Source organism: Mixophyes fleayi, chromosome 4, assembly GCF_038048845.1.
Source record: "Mixophyes fleayi isolate aMixFle1 chromosome 4, aMixFle1.hap1, whole genome shotgun sequence".
In the NCBI taxonomy this organism is placed as follows: domain Eukaryota; kingdom Metazoa; phylum Chordata; class Amphibia; order Anura; family Limnodynastidae; genus Mixophyes; species Mixophyes fleayi.
In genome coordinates this window covers 312627841-312649010 of record NC_134405.1, presented here as the reverse complement: position 1 = coordinate 312649010, position 21170 = coordinate 312627841, and the positions used below count along the sequence as shown (strand labels likewise).

General features: G+C 45.9%; 1 pseudogene; it reads right to left on the bottom strand.

Annotated features, from left to right (window-relative positions):
* Positions 1 to 20208: 20208 nt before the first annotated feature.
* Positions 20209 to 20883, bottom strand: LOC142150837 (DCN1-like protein 5 pseudogene; annotated as a pseudogene).
* Positions 20884 to 21170: the final 287 nt, after the last annotated feature.

Sequence of the window (21170 nt, the reverse complement as noted above, 5' to 3'; positions counted from 1 at the left end):
TGAGGAATTGATAATTCATTTTTATGAACATCATTTTTTCAACGTTCTGCGGAAGCAACCTCCTTCGCCGCTCACTGACCAGGCTCCCCGCTGCACTAAAAACTCTTTCCGAGTACACACTGGAGGGGGGACAACTCAGTCAGGTAAAATAGAGCCAGTTTGTACAGGGGCTTCCAAACTGCCTTTTTTTCCTGCCAGTAACAATATGGACTGTCTGACATGTCTATTTGGATGGTGTCAGCAAAATAATCCTCCACCATTTTTTCTATTGTGACAGCATCCAATGCAGCGACAGTAGACATGTCTGCAATGGTTGGCAGGTCCTTCAGTCCGGACCATTATATGCAGCACAAGAGAGCGTACCCCTAAACCACACACACTTTGGGACTACAGAAACAATGAACGTAGTAATAGAAATGGCAGTTCCTCTTTTTTGGAACTACAGAAACAATGAACGTAGTAATAGAAATGGCAGTTCCTCTTTTTTGGAACTACAGAAACAATGAACGTAGTAATAGAACTGGCAGTTCCTATTTTTTGGAACTACAGAAACAATGAACGTAGTAATAGAAATGGCATTTCCTCTTTTTTGTAACTACAGAAACAATGAATGTAGTAATAGAAATGACAGTTCCTCTTTTTTGGAACTACAGAAACAATGAACGTAGTAATAGAACTGGCAGTTCCTATTTTTTGGAACTACAGAAACAATGAACGTAGTAATAGAAATGGCAGTTCCTCATTTTTGGGACTGCAAGAATATATTGCTCTATAATATTTTTTATACTTTTTCAATTATTTTTTTATATTCTTTGAAAAAAAATTTTTTATATTTTTTAAGTATTTTTTTTTAACATTTTTAAAAGATTTTTGGCTAATTAACAAATTGATATGGACTTATCAGAAACAAATACAGGACAAAAGCACCACTGGACTCAGCAGCACAGACACTGGCCAAAGCACCACTGGAATCAGCAGGACAGAGCACTGGTAAAAGTACTACTGGACTCAGCAGGACAAAGCACCACTTGACTAAAGAAATCAGCAGGACAGAGCACAGGACAAATTACTAATGCACTCAGCAGGACAAACCACCACTTTATTAAAGTAATCAGCAGGACAGAGCACATCAACCTCCCTCTTCAGTAACCACAGGGAGAATGAAGATGGCGTCCGCGAGCGGGGCATTTATGAGATCCGAGTCTCGCAAGATCCGACGTGAGACTTTGATGTCATAGCCTCGTTTTGGATTGATTTGGCGGCCGGAAGTACCCGAACAGTGCTCGGATCCTGTCGGATCCGCACTGTTCGGGTGGGCTCGGATTAGCGAAATCCGAGCCCGCTCATCTCTACATTTTACAGAGGGAGAGAGCAGGGTGTAGTCACAGGCTGATTAGAGCAGGAACACTGTTGCTGCTGCTGGGGGTGAATCGTCAGCCCAGAGGAAGGCGAAGAAAAAGAGCAGTCCTACATTTCAACAATTAACTGTGAAACAATCATTTGCTAGGGGAAGCAAATATGACAGCAGTCACCCAGTCGCCAAGCGAATCACAGACGCCATGGCTGCCATGTTAGTGTTAGATCTGCGTCCAATCTCCACAATAAACGCAGCTGGTTTTTCACAGTTAATTGAGGTTTTGTGTCCGCGTTACAGAAATCCATCGTGACACCATTTTTCCCGTAAAGCTATTCCACAACTATACCAGAAAGTGTGTACAAATGTACAGATTGTGCTGAAAAATGCCATTCTGCCCACTGTCCACTTAACCACAGATATGTGAAAAAGTGGAAGTGGCCAAACGAAAGACTATATGACTGTGACAGCCCACTGGGTTGGTCATTCACCTTCAGCAGCAGGAACAGCAGCAGCATGTACACCACTACGTAACATTTGTCACAGGCAGGCCACTCTTTGTATCACCGGCTTCACTAACAGGCATACAGCTGACAATTTGTTACGTAAACTAAGATATGTGATTGATATATGGCTTATACCACTTGGAGTCTCCCTAGGATATGTCATTTCTGATAACGCCAACAATACAGTGCGAGCATTACAGCTGGGTGATTTCCAGCACATTCCCTGTTTTGCTCACACCATCAACTTGGTGGTGCAGAGCTTCCTACGAAGTAACCGTGAGGTGCAGGATATGCTTTCGGTGGCCCGTAAGATTTCAGGCCATTTCAGGCCTTCGGCCACAGCATGTAGGAGATTACAGCAGCTCCAAGAGCAGTTTAACTTGCCATGCCACCAACTTAAGCAGGAGGTAGTAAGTAGGTGGAATTCCACCCTGTACATGCTGCAGAGGATGGAGGAACAGCGCAAAGCCATCCAAGCGTATTGCACAAGCCATGACATTGGGAAAGGAGGGGGCATGTATTTCAGTCTTGCACAGTGGAGAATCCTTTCAGTGCTGTGCAAGGTGCTGAAACCATTTGAAGTTGTGACGTGTGAAGTGAGTGCAGATTCTGCTAGTTTGAGCCAAGTCATTCCTTTAATTAGACTATTGGAAAAGCAGCTTGAGAAACTGAGGGAGGAGATGAAAGCAAGCAATTCCGCAAAGTATGTTGGCCTTGTCGATCAAGTACTTAATTCGCTTCACAATGATCCTCGAGTTATTAAGATCTTGAGCTCGGATCAGTACGTTTTGGCCACTGAGCTTGATCCAAGGTTTAAGACCTACATTGAATCTTTGCTTCAAAATGAACGAGATGTGAACTTTTGCAAGGAGCTATGCTCAGCAAGTTGTCCGCTGAACTGGGCCTTGGATTGCCGACGTGTACTCCTTCAGTTTCTCAAGCAGCTGCTGCTCGTAAAAAAATTTCCCAAAAAAAGCAGGAGGATGCAGAGGGCAAACCAGAAAAGTTTAACATCTGGGGGTAAATGTATCAAAGTGCGAGTTTGCCAGCGTGTTTAAATCGCGACCAATCGCGGGTGTTTACCTGCGAGTTTTAAAAAAAAAAAATGGAAATGTATCAAGCTGCGATTTTGACACTCATGTTCAAAATCGCTGGTCATCTTTGGCGATTTTGAACGCATGCGCAACGCTACTTGCGTAAGCTGTAATACAGTAAATACAGCTTACGCAAGTAGGAAGAGCCCTAGTGCTATCAGCACTGGGCTGGTTCTTTCTAGGGGGGGGGGCGCTCGTTTTTTTCAGCCGACCCCACTCCCTAGGGAATCCAGCCCAGCGCTGAACAGTCTAGGGTTGGTTAGTCATTATGGCAGGGGGACCTCTGCCGCACGTCCCCCTGCTATAGTGCCGCCAACACTGGCTGGTTTGCCTAGTGCTGGTAAAGTTAAAATCGTGGGAACCCCACGCAAAAATTTTCCCAGATTTTCACGGGACCAGCACTAGTCAGCAGCACTAGCGTTAAGCATAAATAGCGGGGGGACCCCACACTTTTTTTTTTTCAACTTTTATCTATTCTTTCACATTTTAACACTGCCAGGGCAGTGTAACAGTGATGTGTTTCTACAACACGCTGCTATCAAGCAGCGTGTTGTATCTGGCGTGTTTAGAAGCAAACTCGCAGGTTCATACGTTGGAGACTTGTATAGCTGCAGTGGCAAACAATCGAGAGTTTGATCTCTGGCGATTTTGCAAATAGCGATTTTGACAGAAGCAGAACTCTGGCGATTTTGCATGAAATCTCAGCTTCATACATCGGCGAGTTTCAACTCTCCCGAGAAAATCGCTGGAGTTGCAAAATCGCACTTTGATACATTTACCCCCTGGGTTGGTTTGAAAGATTTTTCTAAAAAATGTGTGAACTTGCCCATAGCTCCATCCAACATGAGTATTAACATGCAAAGGATGGTGGAGGATTACTTTCAAGAGGTAGTTGTAATGGAAATGTCAGACAGTCCCTTTCCTTACTGGGAAGAAAAGCAGGCCATTTGGAAACCCATGTACAAACTTGCTTTGCAATACCTAAGCTGCCCACCCTCCAGTGTGTACTCTGAACCAGTGTTCAGCACAGCAGGGAACTTAGTCAGTGATCGCCGTAGAAGGTTACTTCCCAAAAATGTGGAGAAAATGATGTTTATAAAAATGAACTACATCTTCCACGAGGAAGGCCTTCACCATCCAAGACATCCAAGCACTGACTGTTCTCTAATGGCGGATTCAAGCGGCGATGAATTGATAGTCTGTGATGATGACGTACACACTGATGAGGGCGAGGATGAAGCTGAAGATGATGATGATGATAACATCTTTTTAAAACTTTCTATGTAAGTGTAGGGTGCAATCTACCCCCAAAGAGGAAAGGGACTTGGGGCATTTCCATATCACGTACCGACTTGAAAGGCTGCTGTTTGGGCTATTTCTCCTTAAGGGTAGGGTGTCATAGACAGAGTGACACCAAACTGGCTTTGTCCATTTCTCTTAATATTGTACAGTCTATAACGCGTGAATATTTTGGTATTTTATACAAGTGGAGGGGGGCCTAGAGAGAGAGAAACCAAACTGGCTTTCTCCATTTCAATTAATATTGTACAGTCTATAACGGCTGAATTTTTTTGTATTTTATACATGTGGAGGGGGGCCTAGAGAGACAGAAACCACATAGCCATCCCACATAGTTTAAAATAGGCAGCCCACCATAGTTTAGAATTGGCAGCCCACCTATATTTTAGTATAAGCAGTCCCCCTATAGTTTAGAATAGTCAACTTCCCCTCTAGGTCAGAATAGGCAGTCCCCCCTATAGCTTAGAATAGGCACTCCCCCCATAGTTTAGAATAGGCAACCCCTCATAGTTTAGAATAGACAGCCCCCTTATAGTTTAAAATAGGCAGCTCCCATTTTTAGTTTAGAATAGGTAGCCCCCTATGGTTTAGAATAGACAGCCCCCCATATTTTAGTATAGGCAGGCCCGCATAGTTTATTATAGGCAGCCATACCCGTAGTTTTGAATATGTAGCCCCCCCCATAGTTTAGAAAAGGCAGTCCCACCTTTTAATTTAGAATAGGTAGTTCCCCTATCGTTTTCAATGGCTAGCCCCCCCCCCATAGTTTAGAATAGGCAGCATCCCCCATAGTCCCTGCCCCATTGAAGCTTACAAGATAAATCCCCTAATATACACACACACAGATTGAGAGAGACTAAGGGCAATTTAATAGAAGCCTATCAGTATGTTTTTGGAGTGTGGGAGGAAACCGGAGCACCCGGAGGAAACCCACGCAAACACGGGGAGAACATACAAACTCCACACAGATAAGGCCATGGTCAGGAATCGAACTCATGACCCCAGTGCTGTGAGGCAGAAGTGCTAACCACTAAGCCACCGTGCTGCCCACATAGCAAACCCACATAGTTTAATATAGGCAGCCCCACCATAGTTTAGTATAGTCAGCCCCACCATAGTTAAGAATTGGCAACCCCCCCATAGTTTAAAATAGTCAGCCCCTCATAATTTAGAAAAGACAGCCCCCCATAGGTTAGTATAGGCAGTCCCCCCCTATTGTTTTGTATAGGCAGCCCCCGCTAGAGTTTACTATTGGCATCCCCCCTACAGTTTAGAATACGCAGCCTCCGTTATAGTTTAGTATAAGCAGGTCCCCCCAGCTCACGTACATTTAATTGAGTTGGCCGGAGTCGCTCCTCACATCAGGCAGACACGAGTCCCCCCCACTCCCCCACCCGAGAAAAAAAATATTAGAAAAAAACAAAGTGATATATCAGGCGGCCTCCGAGAAACTTCTCGGTAAAGCCTGTGCCCAATCTGCCCTTTAATTGAGCAGGCCGGCGTTGCTCCTCACATCAGGCAGACATAGTTTAATATAGTCAGCCACCCCCATAGTTTAGTATAGGCAGTCCCAAAATAGTTTAGTATAGGTAGCCACTCCCGTAGTTTAGAATATGCATTCCCCTCATAGTTTAGAATAGGCAGCCCCCATAGTTTAGAATAAAACGCCCCCCCATAGTTTAGGATAGGCAGCCCCCCATACTTTAAAAAAGACAGCCCCCCATAGTTTAGAATAGTCAGCCCCTCCCATAATTTAGAATAGGCAGCCTCCCCCATAGTCCCTGCCCCATTGGAGCTTATAATATAAATCCCCTAATATACACACACACAGATTGAGAAAGACTAAGGGCAATTTAATAGAAGCCAATTAACCTATCAGTATGTTTTTGGAGTGTGGGAGGAAACCGGAGCACCCGGAGGAAACCCACGCAAACACGGGGAGAACATACAAACTCCACACAGATAAGGCCATGGTCAGGAATCAAACTCATGACCCCAGTGCTGTGAGGCAGAAGTGCTAACCACTAAGCCACCGTGCTGCCCACATAGCCATCCCACATAGTTTAAAATAGGCAGCCCGCCATAGTTTAGAATTGGCAGCCCACCTATATTTTAGTATAAGCAGTCCCCCTATAGTTTAGAATAGTCAACTTCCCCTTTAGGTCAGAATAGACAGTCCCCCCTATAGCTTAGAATAGGCACTCCCCCCCATAGTTTAGAATAGGCAACCCCTCATAGTTTAGAATAGACAGCCCCCTTATAGTTTAAAATAGGCAGCCCCCATTTTTAGTTTAGAATAGGTAGCCCCCTATGGTTTAGAATAGGCAGCCCCCCATATTTTAGTATAGGCAGGCCAGCATATTTTTTTATAGGCAGCCATACCCGTAATTTTGAATATGTAGCCCCCCCCCATAGTTTAGAAAAGGCAGTCAAACCTTTCAATTTAGAATAGGTAGTTCCCCTATCGTTTTCAATGGGTAGCCCCCCCCACAGTTTAGAATAGGCAGCCTCCCCCATAGTCCCTGCCCCATTGAAGCTTACAAGTTAAATCCCCTAATATACACACACACAGATTGAGAGAGACTAAGGGCAATTTAATAGAAGCCTATCAGTATGTTTTTGGAGTGTGGGAGGAAACCGGAGCACCCGGAGGAAACCCACGCAAACACGGGGAGAACATACAAACTCCACACAGATAAGGCCATGGTCAGGAATCAAACTCATGACCCAAGTGCTGTGAGGCAGAAGTGCTAACCACTAAGCCACCGTGCTGCCCACATAGCAAACCCACATAGTTTAATATAGGCAGCCCCACCATAGTTTAGTATAGTCAGCCCCACCATAGTTTAGAATTGGCAACCCCCCCACAGTTTAAAATAGACAGCCCCTCATAGTTTAGAATAGACAGCCCCCCCATAGGTTAGTATAGGCAGTCCCCCCCTATTGTTTTGTAGAGGCAGCCACCGCTAGAGTTTACTATTGGCATCCCCCCCTATAGGTTAGAATACGCAGCCTCCGTTATAGTTTAGTATAAGCAGGTCCCCCCTGCTCACGTACATTTAATTGAGTTGGCCGGAGTCGCTCCTCACATCAGGCAGACACGAGTCCCCCCCCCACCCCCCCACCCGAGAAAAAAAATATTAGAAAAGAAAAAAAGTAATATATCAGGCGGCCTCCGAGAAACTTCTCGGTAAAGCCTGTGCCCAATCTGCCCTTTAATTGAGCAGGCCGGCGTTGCTCCTCACATCAGGCAGACATAGTTTAATATAGTCAGCCCCCCCCATAGTTTAGAATAGGCAGTCCCCCCATAGTTTAGTATAGGTAGCCACTCCCGTAGTTTAGAGTATGCATTCCCCTCATAGTTTAGAATAGGCAGCCCCCATAGTTTAGAATAAAACGCCCCCCCATAGTTTAGAATAGGCAGCCCCCCATAGTTTAAAATAGACAGCCCACATAGTTTAGAATAGTCAGCCCCTCCCATAATTTAGAATAGGCAGCCCCTCCCATAGTTTAGAATAGACAGCCCCCCCATAGTTTAGAATAGGCAGCCCCCCATAGTTTAGAATAGGTAGCCACTCCCGTAGTTTAGAATTTGCATTCCCCTCATAGTTTAGAATAGGCAGCCCCCCCATAGTTTAGAATAAACACTCCCTCATAGTTTAGAATAGGCAGCCCCCCATAGTTTAGAATAGTCAGTCCCTCCCATAGTTTAGAATAGGCAGCCCCTCCCATAGTTTAGAATAGACAGCCCCCCATAGTTTAGAATAGGCAGCCCCCCATAGTTTAGAATAGTCAGTCCCTCCCATAGTTTAGAATAGGCAGCCCCTCCCATAGTTTAGAATAGACAGCCCCCCATAGTTTAGAATAGGCAGCCCCCCATAGTTTAGGATAGGCAGCCCCCCATAGTTTAGAATAGACAGCTCCCCATAGTTTAGAATAGGCAGCCCCCCATGGTTTAGAATAGGCAGCCCCTCCCATAGTTTAGAATAGGCAGCCCCTCCCATAGTTTAGAATAGACAGCCCCCCATAGTTTAGAATAGGCAGCCCCCCCCATAGTTTAGAATAGGTAGCCACTCCCGTAGTTTAGAATTTGCATTCCCCTCATAGTTTAGAATAGGCAGCCCCCATAGTTTAGAATAGTCAGTCCCTCCCATAGTTTAGAATAGGCAGCCCCTCCCATAGTTTAGAATAGACAGCCCCCCATAGTTTAGAATAGGCAGCCCCCCATAGTTTAGAATAGGCAGCCCCTCCCATAGTCCCTGCCCCATTGGAGCTTACAAGTTAAATCCCCTAATATACACACACACAGATTGAGAAAGACTAAGGGCAATTTGAAAGAAGCCAATTAACCTCTCAGTATGTTTTTGGAGTGTGGGAGGAAACCGGAGCACCCGGAGGAAACCCACGCAAACACGGGGAGAACATACAAACTCCACACAGATAAGGCCATGGTCAGGAATCAAACTCATGACCCCAGTGCTGTGAGGCAGAAGTGCTAACCACTAAGCCACCGTGCTGCCCACATAGCCATCCCACATAGTTTAAAATAGGCAGCCCGCCATAGTTTAGAATTGGCAGCCCACCTATATTTTAGTATAAGCAGTCCCCCTATAGTTTAGAATAGTCAACTTCCCCTTTAGGTCAGAATAGACAGTCCCCCCTATAGCTTAGAATAGGCACTCCCCCCATAGTTTAGAATAGGCAACCCCTCATAGTTTAGAATAGACAGCCCCCTTATAGTTTAAAATAGGCAGCCCCCATTTTTAGTTTAGAATAGGTAGCCCCCTATGGTTTAGAATAGGCAGCCCCCCATATTTTAGTATAGGCAGGCCAGCATATTTTTTTATAGGCAGCCATACCCGTAATTTTGAATATGTAGCCCCCCCCCCATAGTTTAGAAAAGGCAGTCCCACCTTTCAATTTAGAATAGGTAGTTCCCCTATCGTTTTCAATGGGTAGCCCCCCCCACAGTTTAGAATAGGCAGCCTCCCCCATAGTCCCTGCCCCATTGAAGCTTACAAGTTAAATCCCCTAATATACACACACACAGATTGAGAGAGACTAAGGGCAATTTAATAGAAGCCTATCAGTATGTTTTTGGAGTGTGGGAGGAAACCGGAGCACCCGGAGGAAACCCACGCAAACACGGGGAGAACATACAAACTCCACACAGATAAGGCCATGGTCAGGAATCAAACTCATGACCCAAGTGCTGTGAGGCAGAAGTGCTAACCACTAAGCCACCGTGCTGCCCACATAGCAAACCCACATAGTTTAATATAGGCAGCCCCACCATAGTTTAGTATAGTCAGCCCCACCATAGTTTAGAATTGGCAACCCCCCCACAGTTTATAGACAGCCCCTCATAGTTTAGAATAGACAGCCCCCCCATAGGTTAGTATAGGCAGTCCCCCCCTATTGTTTTGTATAGGCAGCCACCGCTAGAGTTTACTATTGGCATCCCCCCTATAGGTTAGAATACGCAGCCTCCGTTATAGTTTAGTATAAGCAGGTCCCCCCTGCTCACGTACATTTAATTGAGTTGGCCGGAGTCGCTCCTCACATCAGGCAGACACGAGTCCCCCCCACCCCCCCACCCGAGAAAAAAAATATTAGAAAAGAAAAAAAGTAATATATCAGGCGGCCTCCGAGAAACTTCTCGGTAAAGCCTGTGCCCAATCTGCCCTTTAATTGAGCAGGCCGGCGTTGCTCCTCACATCAGGCAGACATAGTTTAATATAGTCAGCCCCCCCCATAGTTTAGAATAGGCAGTCCCCCCATAGTTTAGTATAGGTAGCCACTCCCGTAGTTTAGAGTATGCATTCCCCTCATAGTTTAGAATAGGCAGCCCCCATAGTTTAGAATAAAACGCCCCCCCATAGTTTAGAATAGGCAGCCCCCCATAGTTTAAAATAGACAGCCCACATAGTTTAGAATAGTCAGCCCCTCCCATAATTTAGAATAGGCAGCCCCTCCCATAGTTTAGAATAGACAGCCCCCCCATAGTTTAGAATAGGCAGCCCCCCCATAGTTTAGAATAGGTAGCCACTCCCGTAGTTTAGAATTTGCATTCCCCTCATAGTTTAGAATAGGCAGCCCCCCCATAGTTTAGAATAAACACTCCCTCATAGTTTAGAATAGGCAGCCCCCCATAGTTTAGAATAGTCAGTCCCTCCCATAGTTTAGAATAGGCAGCCCCTCCCATAGTTTAGAATAGACAGCCCCCCATAGTTTAGAATAGGCAGCCCGCCATAGTTTAGAATAGGCAGCCCCCCATAGTTTAGAATAGGCAGCCCCCCATAGTTTAGAATAGTCAGTCCCTCCCATAGTTTAGAATAGGCAGCCCCTCCCATAGTTTAGAATAGACAGCCCCCCATAGTTTAGAATAGGCAGCCCCCCATAGTTTAGGATAGGCAGCCCCCCATAGTTTAGAATAGACAGCTCCCCATAGTTTAGAATAGGCAGCCCCCCATGGTTTAGAATAGGCAGCCCCTCCCATAGTTTAGAATAGGCAGCCCCTCCCATAGTTTAGAATAGACAGCCCCCCCATAGTTTAGAATAGGCAGCCCCCCCCATAGTTTAGAATAGGTAGCCACTCCCGTAGTTTAGAATTTGCATTCCCCTCATAGTTTAGAATAGGCAGCCCCCATAGTTTAGAATAGTCAGTCCCTCCCATAGTTTAGAATAGGCAGCCCCTCCCATAGTTTAGAATAGACAGCCCCCCATAGTTTAGAATAGGCAGCCCCCCATAGTTTAGAATAGGCAGCCCCTCCCATAGTCCCTGCCCCATTGGAGCTTACAAGTTAAATCCCCTAATATACACACACACAGATTGAGAAAGACTAAGGGCAATTTGAAAGAAGCCAATTAACCTCTCAGTATGTTTTTGGAGTGTGGGAGGAAACCGGAGCACCCGGAGGAAACCCACGCAAACACGGGGAGAACATACAAACTCCACACAGATAAGGCCATGGTCAGGAATCAAACTCATGACCCCAGTGCTGTGAGGCAGAAGTGCTAACCACTAAGCCACCGTGCTGCCCACATAGCCATCCCACATAGTTTAAAATAGGCAGCCCGCCATAGTTTAGAATTGGCAGCCCACCTATATTTTAGTATAAGCAGTCCCCCTATAGTTTAGAATAGTCAACTTCCCCTCTAGGTCAGAATAGGCAGTCCCCCCTATAGCTTAGAATAGGCACTCCCTCCTATAGCTTAGAATAGGCACTCCCCCCATAGTTTAGAATAGGCAACCCCTCATAGTTTAGAATAGACAGCCCCCTTATAGTTTAAAATAGGCAGCCCCCATTTTTAGTTTAGAATAGGTAGCCCCCTATGGTTTAGAATAGGCAGCCCCCCATATTTTAGTATAGGCAGGCCAGCATATTTTTTTATAGGCAGCCATACCCGTAATTTTGAATATGTAGCCCCCCCCCCCATAGTTTAGAAAAGACAGTCCCACCTTTCAATTTAGAATAGGTAGTTCCCCTATCGTTTTCAATGGGTAGCCCCCCCCACAGTTTAGAATAGGCAGCCTCCCCCATAGTCCCTGCCCCATTGAAGCTTACAAGTTAAATCCCCTAATATACACACACACAGATTGAGAGAGACTAAGGGCAATTTAATAGAAGCCTATCAGTATGTTTTTGGAGTGTGGGAGGAAACCGGAGCACCCGGAGGAAACCCACGCAAACACAGGGAGAACATACAAACTCCACACAGATAAGGCCATGGTCAGGAATCAAACTCATGACCCCAGTGCTGTGAGGCAGAAGTGCTAACCACTAAGCCACCGTGCTGCCCACATAGCAAACCCACATAGTTTAATATAGTCAGCCCCACCATAGTTTAGAATTGGCAACCCCCCCACAGTTTAAAATAGACAGCCCCTCTTAGTTTAGAATAGACAGCCCCCCCATAGGTTAGTATAGGCAGTCCCCCCCTATTGTTTTGTATAGGCAGCCACCGCTAGAGTTTACTATTGGCATCCCCCCTATAGGTTAGAATACGCAGCCTCCGTTATAGTTTAGTATAAGCAGGTCCTCCCTGCTCACGTACATTTAATTGAGTTGGCCGGAGTCGCTCCTCACATCAGGCAGACACGAGTCCCCCCCACCCCCCCACCCGAGAAAAAAAATATTAGAAAAGAAAAAAAGTAATATATCAGGCGGCCTCCGAGAAACTTCTCGGTAAAGCCTGTGCCCAATCTGCCCTTTAATTGAGCAGGCCGGCGTTGCTCCTCACATCAGGCAGACATAGTTTAATATAGTCAGCCCCCCCCATAGTTTAGTATAGGCAGTCCTCCCATAGTTTAGTATAGGTAGACACTCCCGTAGTTTAGAGTATGCATTCCCCTCATAGTTTAGAATAGGCAGCCCCCATAATTTAGAATAAAACGCCCCCCCATAGTTTAGAATAGGCAGCCCCCCATAGTTTAAAATAGACAGCCCACATAGTTTAGAATAGTCAGCCCCTCCCATAATTTAGAATAGGCAGCCCCTCCCATAGTTTAGAATAGACAGCCCCCCCATAGTTTAGAATAGGCAGCCCCCCCATAGTTTAGAATAGGTAGCCACTCCCGTAGTTTAGAATTTGCATTCCCCTCATAGTTTAGAATAGGCAGCCCCCCCATAGTTTAGAATAAACACTCCCCCATAGTTTAGAATAGGCAGCCCCCCATAGTTTAGAAAAGTCAGTCCCTCCCATAGTTTAGAATAGGCAGCCCCTCCCATAGTTTAGAATAGACAGCCCCCCATAGTTTAGAATAGGCAGCCCCCCATAGTTTAGAATAGGCAGCCCCTCCCATAGTCCCTGCCCCATTGGAGCTTACAAGTTAAATCCCCTAATATACACACACACAGATTGAGAAAGACTAAGGGCAATTTAAAAGAAGCCAATTAACCTCTCAGTATGTTTTTGGAGTGTGGGAGGAAACCGGAGCACCCGGAGGAAACCCACGCAAACACGGGGAGAACATACAAACTCCACACAGATAAGGCCATGGTCAGGAATCAAACTCATGACCCCAGTGCTGTGAGGCAGAAGTGCTAACCACTAAGCCACCGTGCTGCCCACATAGCCATCCCACATAGTTTAAAATAGGCAGCCCGCCATAGTTTAGAATTGGCAGCCCACCTATATTTTAGTATAAGCAGTCCCCCTATAGTTTAGAATAGTCAACTTCCCCTCTAGGTCAGAATAGACAGTCCCCCCTATAGCTTAGAATAGGCACTCCCCCCATAGTTTAGAATAGGCAACTCCTCATAGTTTAGAATAGACAGCCCCCTTATAGTTTAAAATAGGCAGCCCCCATTTTTAGTTTAGAATAGGTAGCCCCCTATGGTTTAGAATAGGCAGCCCCCCATATTTTAGTATAGGCAGGCCAGCATATTTTTTTATAGGCAGCCATACCCGTAATTTTGAATATGTAGCCCCCCCCCCCCATAGTTTAGAAAAGGCAGTCCCACCTTTCAATTTAGAATAGGTAGTTCCCCTATCGTTTTCAATGGGTAGCCCCCCCCACAGTTTAGAATAGGCAGCCTCCCCCATAGTCCCTGCCCCATTGAAGCTTACAAGTTAAATCCCCTAATATACACACACACAGATTGAGAGAGACTAAGGGCAATTTAATAGAAGCCTATCAGTATGTTTTTGGAGTGTGGGAGGAAACCGGAGCACCCGGAGGAAACCCACGCAAACACGGGGAGAACATACAAACTCCACACAGATAAGGCCATGGTCAGGAATCAAACTCATGACCCAAGTGCTGTGAGGCAGAAGTGCTAACCACTAAGCCACCGTGCTGCCCACATAGCAAACCCACATAGTTTAATATAGGCAGCCCCACCATAGTTTAGTATAGTCAGCCCCACCATAGTTTAGAATTGGCAACCCCCCCACAGTTTAAAATAGACAGCCCCTCATAGTTTAGAATAGACAGCCCCCCCATAGGTTAGTATAGGCAGTCCCCCCCTATTGTTTTGTATAGGCAGCCACCGCTAGAGTTTACTATTGGCATCCCCCCTATAGGTTAGAATACGCAGCCTCCGTTATAGTTTAGTATAAGCAGGTCCCCCCTGCTCACGTACATTTAATTGAGTTGGCCGGAGTCGCTCCTCACATCAGGCAGACACGAGTCCCCCCCACCCCCCCACCCGAGAAAAAAAATATTAGAAAAGAAAAAAAGTAATATATCAGGCGGCCTCCGAGAAACTTCTCGGTAAAGCCTGTGCCCAATCTGCCCTTTAATTGAGCAGGCCGGCGTTGCTCCTCACATCAGGCAGACATAGTTTAATATAGTCAGCCCCCCCCATAGTTTAGAATAGGCAGTCCCCCCATAGTTTAGTATAGGTAGCCACTCCCGTAGTTTAGAGTATGCATTCCCCTCATAGTTTAGAATAGGCAGCCCCCATAGTTTAGAATAAAACGCCCCCCCATAGTTTAGAATAGGCAGCCCCCCATAGTTTAAAATAGACAGCCCACATAGTTTAGAATAGTCAGCCCCTCCCATAATTTAGAATAGGCAGCCCCTCCCATAGTTTAGAATAGACAGCCCCCCCATAGTTTAGAATAGGCAGCCCCCCCATAGTTTAGAATAGGTAGCCACTCCCGTAGTTTAGAATTTGCATTCCCCTCATAGTTTAGAATAGGCAGCCCCCCCATAGTTTAGAATAAACACTCCCCCATAGTTTAGAATAGGCAGCCCCCCATAGTTTAGAATAGTCAGTCCCTCCCATAGTTTAGAATAGGCAGCCCCTCCCATAGTTTAGAATAGACAGCCCCCCATAGTTTAGAATAGGCAGCCCCCCATAGTTTAGAATAGGCAGCCCCTCCCGTAGTTTAGAATTTGCATTCCCCTCATAGTTTAGAATAGGCAGCCCCCCCATAGTTTAGAATAAACACTCCCCCATAGTTTAGAATAGGCAGCCCCCCATAGTTTAGAATAGTCAGTCCCTCTCATAGTTTAGAATAGGCAGCCCCTCCCATAGTTTAGAATAGACAGCTCCCCATAGTTTAGAATAGGCAGCCCCCCATGGTTTAGAATAGGCAGCCCCCCCATAGTCCCTGCCCCATTGGAGCTTACAAGTTAAATCCCCTAATATACACACACACAGATTGAGAAAGACTAAGGGCAATTTAAAAGAAGCCAATTAACCTCTCAGTATGTTTTTGGAGTGTGGGAGGAAACCGGAGCACCCGGAGGAAACCCACGCAAACACGGGGAGAACATACAAACTCCACACAGATAAGGCCATGGTCAGGAATCAAACTCATGACCCCAGTGCTGTGAGGCAGAAGTGCTAACCACTAAGCCACCGTGCTGCCCACATAGCCATCCCACATAGTTTAAAATAGGCAGCCCCACCATAGTTTAGAATTGGCAGCCCACCTATATTTTAGTATAAGCAGTCCCCCTATAGTTTAGAATAGTCAACTTCCCCTCTAGTTCAGAATAGGCAGTCCCCCCTATAGCTTAGAATAGGCACTCCCCCCATAGTTTAGAATAGGCAACCCCCCATATTTTAGTATAGGCAGGCCCACATAGTTTATTATAGGCAGCCATACCCGTAGTTTTGAATATGTAGCCCCCCCATAGTTTAGAAAAGGCAGTCCCACCTTTTAATTTAGAATAGGTAGTTCCCCTATCGTTTTCAATGGGTAGCCCCCCCCATAATTTAGAATAGGCAGCCTCCCCCCATAGTCCCTGTCCCATTGGAGCTTACAAGTTAAATCCCCTAATATACGCACACACAGATTGAGAGACTAAGGGCAATTTATTAGAAGCCTATCAGTATGTTTTTGGAGTGTGGGAGGAAACCGGAGCACCCGGAGGAAACCCACGCAAACACGGGGAGAACATACAAACTCCACACAGATAAGGCCATGGTCAGGAATCAAACTCATGATCCCAGTGCTGTGAGGCAGAAGTGCTAACCACTAAGCCACCGTGCTGCCCACATAGCCATCCCCCATAGTTTAATATAGGCAGCCCCACCATAGTTTAGTATAGGCAGCCCCACCATAGTTTAGAATTGGCAACCCCCCCATAGTTTAAAATAGACATCCCCTTATAGTTTAGAATAGAGAGCCCCCCCATAGGTTAGTACAGGCAGTCCCCCCCTATTGTTTTCTATAGGCAGCCCCCGCTAAAGTTTACTATTGGCATCCCCCCTATAGGTTAGAATACGCAGCCTCCGTTATAGTTTAGTATAAGCAGGTCCCCCCTGCTCACGTACATTTAATTGAGTTGGCCGGAGTCGCTCCTCACATCAGGCAGACACGAGTCCCCCCCACCCCCCCACCCGAGAAAAAAAAAATAGAAAAAAAAAAAAGTGATATATCAGGCGGCCTTCGAGAAACTTCTCGGTAAAGCCTGTGCCCAATCTGCCCTTTAATTGAGCAGGCCGGCGTTGCTCCTCACATCAGGCAGACATAGTTTAATATAGTTAGCCCCCCCCATAGTTTAGAATAGGCAGCCCCCATAGTTTAGAATAAAATGCCCCCCCATAGTTTAGAATAGACATCCCCCCCATAGTTTAGAATAGGCAGCCCCCCATAGTTTAGAATAGGCAGCCCCTCCCATAGTTTAAAATAGGCAGCCCCCCATAGTTTAAAATAGACAGCCCCCCATAGTTTAGAATAGACATCCCCCCCATAGTTTAGAATAGGCAGCCCCCCATAGTTTAGAATAGGCAGCCCCTCCCACAGTTTAGTATAAGCAGTTTCCCCCCCTCTGCTCACTTACATTTAATTGAGTTGGCCGGAGTCGCTCCTCACATGAGGCAGACACGAGTCCCCCCCACCCCCCCCACCCGAGAAAAAAAATATTCGAAAAAAAAAAAAGTGATATATCAGGCGGCCTCCGAGAAACTTCTCAGTAAAGCCTGTGCCCAATCTGCCCTTTAATTGAGCAGGCCGGCGTTGCTCCTCACATCAGGCAGACATAGTTTAATATAGTCAGCCCCCCCCATAGTTTAGTATAGGCAGTCCCCCAATAGTTTATTATAGGTTGCCACTCCCGTAGTTTAGAATATGCATTCCCCTCATAGTTTAGAATAGGCAGCCCCCATAGTTTAGAATAAAATGCCCCCCCATAGTTTAGAATAGGCAGCCCCCATAGTTTAAAATAGGCAGCCCCCCCCATAGTTTAGAATAGTCAGCCCCTCCCATAATTTAGAATAGGCAGCCCCTCCCATAGTTTAGAATAGACATCCCCCCCATAGTTTAGAATAGGCAGCCACCCCATAGTTTAGAATAGGTAGCCACTCCCGTAGTTTAGAATATGCATTCCCCTCATAGTTTAGAATAGGCAGCCCCCATAGTTTAGAATAAACACCCCCCCATAGTTAAGAATAGGCAGCCCCCCATAGTTTAGAATAGTCAGCCCCTCCCATAGTTTAAAATAGGCAGCCCCTCCCATAGTTTAGAATAGTCAGCCCCTCCCATAGTTTAGAATAGGCAGCCCCTCCCATAGTTTAGAATAGACAGCCCCCCCATAGTTTAGAATAGGCAGCCCCCCCATAGTTTAGTATAGGCATCCCCTCCCATAGTTTAGAATAGGCAGCCCCTCACATAGTTTAGAATAGGCAGCCCCTCCCATAGTTTAGAATAGACAGCCCCCCATAGTTTAAAATAGACAGCCCCCCATAGTTTAGAATAGTCAGCCCCTCCCATAATTTAGACTAGGCAGCCTCCCCCATAGTCCCTGCCCCATTGGAGCTTACATGTTAAATCCCCTAATATACACACACACAGATTGAGAAAGACTAAGGGCAATTTAATAGAAGCCAATTAACCTATCAGTATGTTTTTGGAGTGTGGGAGGAAACCGGAGCACCCGGAGGAAACCCACGCAAACACGGGGAGAACATACAAACTCCACACAGATAAGGCCATGGTCAGGAATCAAACTCATGACCCCAGTGCTGTGAGGCAGAAGTGCTAACCACTAAGCCACCGTGCTGCCCACATAGCCATCCCACATAGTTTAAAATAGGCAGCCCGCCATAGTTTAGAATTGGCAGCCCACCTATATTTTAGTATAAGCAGTCCCCCTATAGTTTAGAATAGTCAACTTCCCCTCTAGGTCAGAATAGGCAGTCCCCCCTATTGCTTAGAATAGGCACTCCCCCCATAGTTTAGAATAGGCAACCCCTCATAGTTTAGAATAGACAGCCCCCTTATAGTTTAGAATAGACAGCCCCCTTATAGTTTAGAATAGACAGCCCCCTTATAGTTTAAAATAGGCAGCTCCCATTTTTAGTTTAGAATAGGTAGCCCCCTATGGTTTAGAATAGACAGCCCCCCATATTTTAGTATAGGCAGGCCCGCATAGTTTATTATAGGCAGCCATACCCGTAGTTTTGAATATGTAGCCCCCCCCATAATTTAGAAAAGGCAGTCCCACCTTTTAATTTAGTATAGTTAGTTCCCCTATTGTTTTCAATGGGTAGCCCCCCTCCCCCATAGTTTAGAATAGGCAGCCTCCCCCATAGTCCCTGCCCCATTGAAGCTTACAAGTTAAATCCCCTAATATACACACACACAGATTGAGAGAGACTAAGGGCAATTTAATAGAAGCCTATCAGTATGTTTTTGGAGTGTGGGAGGAAACCGGAGCACCCGGAGGAAACCCACGCAAACACGGGGAGAACATACAAACTCCACACAGATAAGGCCATGGTCAGGAATCGAACTCATGACCCCAGTGCTGTGAGGCAGAAGTGCTAATCACTAAGCCACCGTGCTGCCCACATAGCAAACCCACATAGTTTAATATAGGCAGCCCCACCATAGTTTAGTACAGTCAGCCCCACCATAGTTTAGAATTGGCAACCCCCCCATAGTTTAAAATAGACAGCCCCTCATAGTTTCGAATAGACAGCCCCCCCATAGGTTAGTATAGGCAGTCCCCCCCTATTGTTTTGTATAGGCAGCCCCCGCTAGAGTTTACTATTGGCATCCCCCCTATAGGTTAGAATACGCAGCCTCCATTATAGTTTAGTATAAGCAGGTCCCCCCTGCTCACGTACATTTAATTGAGCAGGCCGGCGTTGCTCCTCACATCAGGCAGACATAGTTTAATATAGTCAGCCCCCCCATAGTTTAGTATAGGCAGTTCCCCAATAGTTTAGTATAGGTTGCCACTCCCGTAGTTTAGAATATGCATTCCCCTCATAGTTTAGAATAGGCAGCCCCCATAGTTTAGAATAAAACGCCCCTTCGTAGTTTAGAGTAGACAGCCCCCCATAGTTTAAAATTGACAGCCTCCCATAGTTTAGAATAGGCAGCCCCTCCCATAGTTTAGAATAGACAGCCCCTCCCATAGTTTAGAATAGACAGCCCCCCCATAGTTTAAAATAGGCAGCCCCCCCATAGTTTAGAATAGGCAGCCCCTCCCATAGTTTAGTATAGGCAGCCCCTCCCATAGTTTAGAATAGGCAGCCCCTCCCATAGTTTAGTATAGGCAGCCCCTCCCATAGTTTAGAATAGGCAGCCCCCCATAGTTTAGAATAGTCAGCCCCTCCCATAGTTTAAAAAAGGCAGCCCCTCCCATAGTTTAGAATACACAGCCCCTCCCATAGTTTAGAATAGTCAGCCCCTCCCATAGTTTAAAAAAGGCAGCCCCTCCCATAGTTTAGAATACACAGCCCCTCCCATAGTTTAGAATAGGCAGCCCCCCCATAGTTTAGAATAGACAGCCCCTCCCACAGTTTAGTATAAGCAGTTTCCCCCCCCTCTGCTCACTTACATTTAATTTAGTTGGCCGGAGTCGCTACTCACATGAGGCAGACACGTCTCCCCGCCCCCTGCCAAGATAAAAAATATTAGAAAAAAGAAAAGCCATATATGAGGCGGCCTTTGGGAATCTTCCCGGTATGTCCTACGCCCAATTGGCCCCTGGTTAGGGCTTTTGAAAATACATTGGTTGTTTCCTAAACAGATCTTTCTATATTTACAGAAGGTTTAATATTAATATATACGACTCCTGTACATCGCTAAGGTAAGCGGGCCAAAATCCATTCTCATCGTAATTGTTGATGTCTTCACCAAAATTGAATGTAAAGTCTAGCAGGATACACCACAGTTCTTTATCCATATATCTAGATCTGCACTGCTCAACAAACTTGGAAAAGGTGGTAGCTAAAGGCCATGTACTTCTCATCATTGTTAAAAATATGGATCTTGCTTTATCACATTCCAGACCTCGCTGCTCTAGGTCCCTTGCAAAATGTGAAACAAACTGATAGAAAGCCTTATAAATTATGTAGTATGTGAGCTGAGTGCAAAGATATTGACATTTTCCCTGTAACTTCTCAGGAAGGTCACACTGCAACAGGGTCATCCCGTGTAACCATTCCTCCTTTCTGATACAGCCCTTTTTCTTAGGCTCTAGTAAATAGTTCAGAGCCAACATGTTCATATCTTGGGCTTCAATCCCAACTTCCTCACAAAACTCTTGTATGCCTTTGGGCCCAATAACGTCCTCCGATCCTGCGTACTCCTGAAACCAAGCCAGGCAGCGCTTCCTAGAAAACTGATCTATCCCTATTATTCTGCCGGCTTTTCTACATTTCTTTTGGTCCACTCCATCACTAGAGGAGGATTTCCTTTTCCTTTTCCCCGGCATATCGCTGTGAGATGAAGTATAAGGAAACAGAAGTCTGTTTCCTTATGTCTCACTGGTCGGCCGAATGATCAGATTATTCTACTTTCTATCCAACTTTGTTGCGTTCTAGAGATGCTGGAGAGCGGTCAGCAGACGTCTGTCCTCTCTCGCTGATCAACCAGAAGTGTGTAACTGTCATCATTTAAATGATGCACCTGGAATCTAAACTGCCAGTGAGTGGTCACATGACAGTATGAGAAAAACAAATCATTAAAGCTACAGTACACCTAATAAAAGGTGGTAGTGCC